General features: G+C 37.2%; 1 pseudogene; it reads left to right on the top strand.

Annotated features, from left to right (window-relative positions):
* Positions 1–974: 974 nt before the first annotated feature.
* LOC122647951 lies at positions 975–2,699 on the top strand (annotated as a pseudogene).
* Positions 2,700–6,322: the final 3,623 nt, after the last annotated feature.

Raw genomic sequence — 6,322 nt, 5'->3', positions numbered from 1 at the left:
TACCGTGAAGATCGGGACACCCCATTGTTCATCTTCAAAGTCGCTACCATTGAAGACTAACAAGTAAGAAATTCTCGCAACTATTCTTCTTCCTTCTAGAAGGTCACATACAAGGTGATTTTTGAGATCTACCAAACCAGCCATCCGATTAAACTCATATTTTCACCATACCTCTATTAACCCTAATTTGGGAAGTGATTCAAATTTGACCTAATTCCTGTGGCCTGATTTGAATATATTCTCATATTTCCCATTCTACCCCTACCTCCATTAAAACACAGTTTCAGACCTTCAACCATACTCGATTCTGATTTCATGCTCAGAATAAGTAGTTGATTTCATGACATGATAATTCTGAAATTAGTAACCAAATCATATCTCTAAACCTTAGAATCCCCTTCTCCTACCTCCATTAGGAATTGTCTCAAATAACCTTATCTTGCTGCCCAACTCACCTAACCTACTTGCATTCACTCAAACATCATAAAACCTATACCATTAGACTTCCCTACACCTGCCCATCATTACTATATAAGGCAACTCTAACCTAAACCTAACTTTAACCCTAATTTTGACCTAAAACTCAAGTTTCTCCCATTCGGATGACCTGTTCAGATTAGATCCTGGTTGAACTAGCTCCTATTAGGTCTCCTACCTATCTAGGACTACATTACCCCCCTTCTCAGTGTCAGCCATTGTCCAACACTTAATGACTAAGAAACAGAAAATAACTACTTAACCCCGCATGGGTTTTAAATCCCTAATATTTGGGCTTATAAAATTGTCCCATTACAAAAGTAATCCCAAAACTATAAAGCCCATGACCCATACAACCCACTGGACACTCAAAATTACACATAATAGCCTATTTTTGGTCCAGTTCGATGGCCTGGTTTGTTCCTTCCGTTCTTGTTCTCTTGAACTATATCAATATTTCTAGTGGAACATCCCCCGCAGTTGCCTTCCCATAGTTCATGACGCTGAAGGTAGCACCGAGGAACAGTCCAACCCAGAGAGAAGCGTTTTGGACCTTTCATTCACCATATACAAAATGTGCTCATGTTCACTAGTTACCATTGTATAGTACCAATGGGTTCTGCTAAATTTCATACATTGGCTAGTTGTCAATATGTCAATTGTTTTCGCACTTGTTGGTAAATACATTCCCACATAATTCTTTTTCATTTTTATCTACAGGTCAAGCTTTGCGGTCAAGGAACCTTGGCATCTGCACATTTTCTCTTTGCATACAGGATAGCAAGAACAGATGTTATCGAGTTCGTCACACTATCTGGAATTCCGATTGCTAAAAGGATTCCTACAGGAAGCAACAATGTGGACGCGTCAAAGTTCTCGGATGGCGACCCAGAGGAGCACTTCTCTATAGAATTAGACTTCCCTCGTTTCCCGTGCTCGAGTGTGAATCAGAGATATTCCATCACTTCCTGAAACCCCGAATGGCGCTCCCGTGGTCAATATAAGTAAAACAATTGAAGCCGGTGGTGGTGACATCTATGTACTTATTTTATCCCATTCATTTATAATGACACTTGATTATGGATATTTTAGGTACTTCATTTGTGTAGGTTTGAATCATATGCTAGAAGGAGCATGCGGTAACAACCGTAGTAACATGTTTTTAGTGGGCTTTAACTTGGTGACAACTTAACGACTTTCATTTCAATAATTGATAGAGTTGGAAGCCTCTGCTATTCTTAATCCTAGTTCATCTCCTGTTTCTTGCTTAATGCTTGTAGCATTGCATGTAATTTGACACTGGCTATCCCAGGTTGTACCATTGGATAAGAATAAGTGTTGTTTACCCACTTCAGGCACCACATGTTTGTTGGAAGCTAGGCGGATGCCTTTTTTTTAGCTCCAATTATAGAAATTTTTGGCATTTGTACTGAAAGAGGGAACTTGGTTGCATTTTCTTAGGTCGAGCTCTCATCTGGAAAGGCTGTTGCAGATTTAAAACCACAATTGGATGAGATACGGAAATGTCCTGCTAGAGGGCTCATTGTTACAGGGCCTGCTCCCGACGGATCTGGATTTGATTTCTTGATCGCTTTTTTAGTCCAAAGACGGGACTTAATGAGGTAACTTCTTTGTTACTTATGAACATAAAATGGACTCGGTTTATTTATTTATCTTTCATTTATGAATATGTATTCTTGTTGACAGTAATTTTCTTTTTGAAATGTAACTAATATTTACAGACAACTAGTCACTCTCATTATTATTATTAATACTTAGAAACTTATGTTGTAGAAGTAAATGTGAACGATTGAGCCACGCTTTATCATTTAATTAGTTAATGGAATAAATTTATTCCTTTCACTTTTCTTTTCCTTTATAACTTTCAATCGTAATGAAATCACAAAAACTTCCATTTATCTTGCAGGATCCTGTTTGTGGAAGCATACACTGTGTGCTTTAGTGCCCTATTGGAGCAAAAAGCTGGGAAAATGTGATTTTGTTGCATACATGGTATCTTCTTTAACTCTCCTCGATCTCTTTCTATCATAAGATTTCTCAATAACACAAATTATATGGATTAGGCATCTCCAAGGGGTGGAGTACTGGAATTGCATTTAGATGAGACAAACCAGAGAGTACTGATTCGAGGCAAAGCTGTTATTGTCATGGAAGGTTCCTTATTAGCATAGCCAAGGAAATAACTCCCTTTTCCTTGGAATGATATGATATGTTAATTGTACCCTTAAATACTTGTGCTGATTGCAAAACCTTGTATTTGCATTGAATGAATGTCTACCAAGTTTAAAATCTAATATTATTGGCTTCTAAGTGATACATACAGTGCATTCATGTCTTTTAATTAGTAAGCATTAATTTAAAGAGAGAAATTTCATTGAAATAGAGAAAATTATACAGTCCATCCCCAAGAAATATTTCACCACCAGAAAATCTTACAGCCACAAAACCCACCCAGTCACCATCTCCATATCCACATAGCATCCCACAATTCCCCACATTTATACCTCCATGAAAATTAAAATGTCAATTTTACTCCCTGCCCAAAGTATCACACACTCGTTACAAAACACTCCAAAAAAATGGGAAGTTTATAATTTTCCAGGGTAAGAATTTACTACCTTCTCTTTCTACTAACCAATAGCTCCCTCAGAAAAAAGCATCACCTCTGTAAAAAGTTTTGGGGGAAGCATTTCTTGTGGGGAAGTGTGGCCCCTGCATGCATGCGTGCATGGGTGCAGGCCAATGGGAATGTGTGTAGAAGCATCAGGCGGGCTTCAAAGTAAATTTAAGCTTTAAGCAAGTAAGAGCCTTGAAGAGTTGCTTGGGCTTACTTTGTGTGATCTAATAGGTGGACCATATATACATATTTTTTTCCAGTTTTCATGTTTCTTTAAAATAATAATACGATCATGAGATCATAATCTCTATTCACATAGGATATGGAAAGATTGGGTGGGTTTATGTAATACATGATTTCACATTTATCTCACAAGTCAATTTTAAGCCTGAAATGAGTATTGGAAGTGGTTAAAAAGTAAATTTTTAGAAAAAAAATCTCATTATAAGTTGAAAAGGGCAAAATAAATTCACCACTTCATACATACAATCAACAAGTCACCCTATAAAAAATGTTCATATCATCAAGGCAAGCATGTGGAAACATGAATAAACACGGGTGGGTTCATGCATTAATAGATAACACATCTTTCTCCTTAAGCAACTTTCATCTAAAGTAAGGGAGAGGGTTAGGCATGCCATCAGCTATCGATAAACTAGCGGCATACATCATTCACATGGTTGAACACTGGAGGGCAAATGGATCTTTTACAAAAGGGAAGGAGGGAGGATGACACATGTTGTGCATCCTGGGCGTGCCCAGCCTTTTCCCCTAAAGTAAACATAAAAAATGATTAAAATCTGAATTAAAAGTTTCATATAAAGGTTTCCCCCACACTACCCATATGGGGGAGAGGAAGAGAATCTCCCTAGTCACACCAATCAGCACGTGAGAATGGGTTTTGTTAATAGGAGCTCAAAAGATCAGGAAAGAGAGAAAAATATGTGAGGAAATCCGAGTTTTTCTTGTTTGGTTAGACCCCAAAGAGAGTTGAGCTCAGGACATCTTATTTGTAAGGTAAACATTGGTTCTATGAGAAGGCATGTGAAAGAATTCCCACAAAGTTAGCATAGAATATATTTTTCCCAATCACAATATGCTATTTCCTTGTATTGGAATCAAGTTTCATGATTTAATTTCCTTAGTTTGAATTCCTTCAACTTTAATTTATTAAGGTTGTGTTTGTTTGTCACGACATCAATAGAATAGGAAAAAAAAAACAGAAGATTCGGTATTGATTTTTTGCTCCAAATTTTCTATGCGTTTGGTTGTCCATTGACAGACAGAAGATTCAGTTTTTTCTTTAAATTTAAATTTACCTCGAAAATAGCACAAATTTCTAATTTTGTAAAAAAAGAAGTCTCCCCAAAAAATTGTAAGAAAAAATGGATTTTCACAAGAAAAATCCTAAAAGAGAGAAAAAGAGAAGGGATCATGGCCGTGTGCACGCAAATGGCTGAAATAGTAATGGATTTAGAGGGCGGAAGTCACAGCTGTTGGGAATAAACCCGATGCACAACGGAATTTGGATCGGGTCAATGTTCGTAGTTCATGATCAAGAGTAGGGAAGAAACAATTTCAAAATAACATTCATGGTTACCTCAGAGTCGCAAGTAAAGCTCCTCCTATAGATAATGGGTCTTCTAACTTGTGCAAACTTGGAGATTGAAAAATCATTCAACACTTTGAAGCTTGATCAATCATTGCAACCTTTTAGAAGAACACAAAAATCACCAAAGCCTCTTTAGTTCTCTAACTCAAGTCTCACACACACCACTACAAGAGAGGGGGGAGAGAGAGAAATCGTGGGAGGGGGAGAGAGCACTGCCAAAATCGTGGGAGGCTCCTCCCTCTCCCTCTTTTATAGTTGGAGATCCTTGGGTCTCAAGTAACCTCCTTCCATCTTTGCCTTGACTCAATCTTCCATTTTGGTGTTTTGTGAATCTTCTAATTTTTTCAACTCTAATTTGCTACTAAAGTGAAGACATAGAATCTCAAAAGGGATATAATCGTTCTAAATTATGGTTCATGAGATATTCTCATATATCTCTTGCCATAATATAAACAGATATTTAACCATAAATATTTTGTTCTCCCCTACAATGCCATGTGTCCAATAAACTCTTTTATTGTACATAAACCCTTCCACTTTCCTAATATCCCATAATGAATTATAGGGTATGTACTTTAATGCTACTAATCCCCCAATCATCATGTACGTTGATCGAGTGAATATGTGATTGAGATCGGACGGCTGAAAAACTTTGAAATCAATTTTCAATATAATTTATATAGTAATTTTATATTGAAAATAAATTAATAAAACATTTCGAATAAACACTGGATCCAGATTTAGTTCCGACCAATCACTTTCTCTCTCTTGGATATTCCCCGCGTACGAGCAGTGGATTCCATGTTGAGAATACTTTTTGTTTACAATGCGGGTTCACGAGTGTATCGGTTTATAGTCCTATTGGACATCAACCATTGGTTTACCAAAATCCGTAATGCCACACTGCAACAAATGGAATCTCTTAGGTCAAAGGGTCATCGAGTGACAGGTAAGTATATCACACACACAACTAGTAGCAATGCATAAGATATACGCACTAGATTCTCATCTATACACGTTCTCGACGTGTACCCACATCCATGCACCGAAATCACCATTTCTCGTGACATACGATATGGAAACCATATAAACGGGATGTCCAGTCCCATTTCTAGTTCAGAGAAGTTTTAGGTAAAGACTACATATATGACATGTCTAATATACAACCTAAAATCTACTGGGGGCATATTTGTATGTGTATGGGTAAAGGTATTTGGAACGGTCTTTGGTGAGCAGCCTGGTGGACAACTGTGATTTTTGCCAAGTTGAAGGATGATGTGGCTTTTCTAGGCTATTCAGTTTATCGAGAACCCTCTTGATTGGCTGCATTTCAAATTTTGAAGCCTACCCAATGTATAGGCAGCAGTGTAATTGACTTGTTTTCCAAATTTCAATTGTCAAAATTTTGACTATTCCGACGAAACTGCCAAAATGTGACTTCCATTTTGCTGTATGGCGAACTACATTTTTTTTCCTCACATGAGTAAAGGAGAGTTTAGGCAACATCTTCATGTCTCTAGTAATTAGGATTTATGTTACAAGTTCTGCAAATTTTCTCCACATTGATTGAAATACAAATGGATTCGCTATTTCAG

The sequence above is a fragment of the Telopea speciosissima genome, unplaced genomic scaffold (assembly GCF_018873765.1).
Source record: "Telopea speciosissima isolate NSW1024214 ecotype Mountain lineage unplaced genomic scaffold, Tspe_v1 Tspe_v1.0298, whole genome shotgun sequence".
Lineage (NCBI taxonomy): Eukaryota > Viridiplantae > Streptophyta > Magnoliopsida > Proteales > Proteaceae > Telopea > Telopea speciosissima.
Note: the sequence above shows the minus strand (reverse complement) of the source record. Positions and strands in the feature narration are given on the sequence as shown.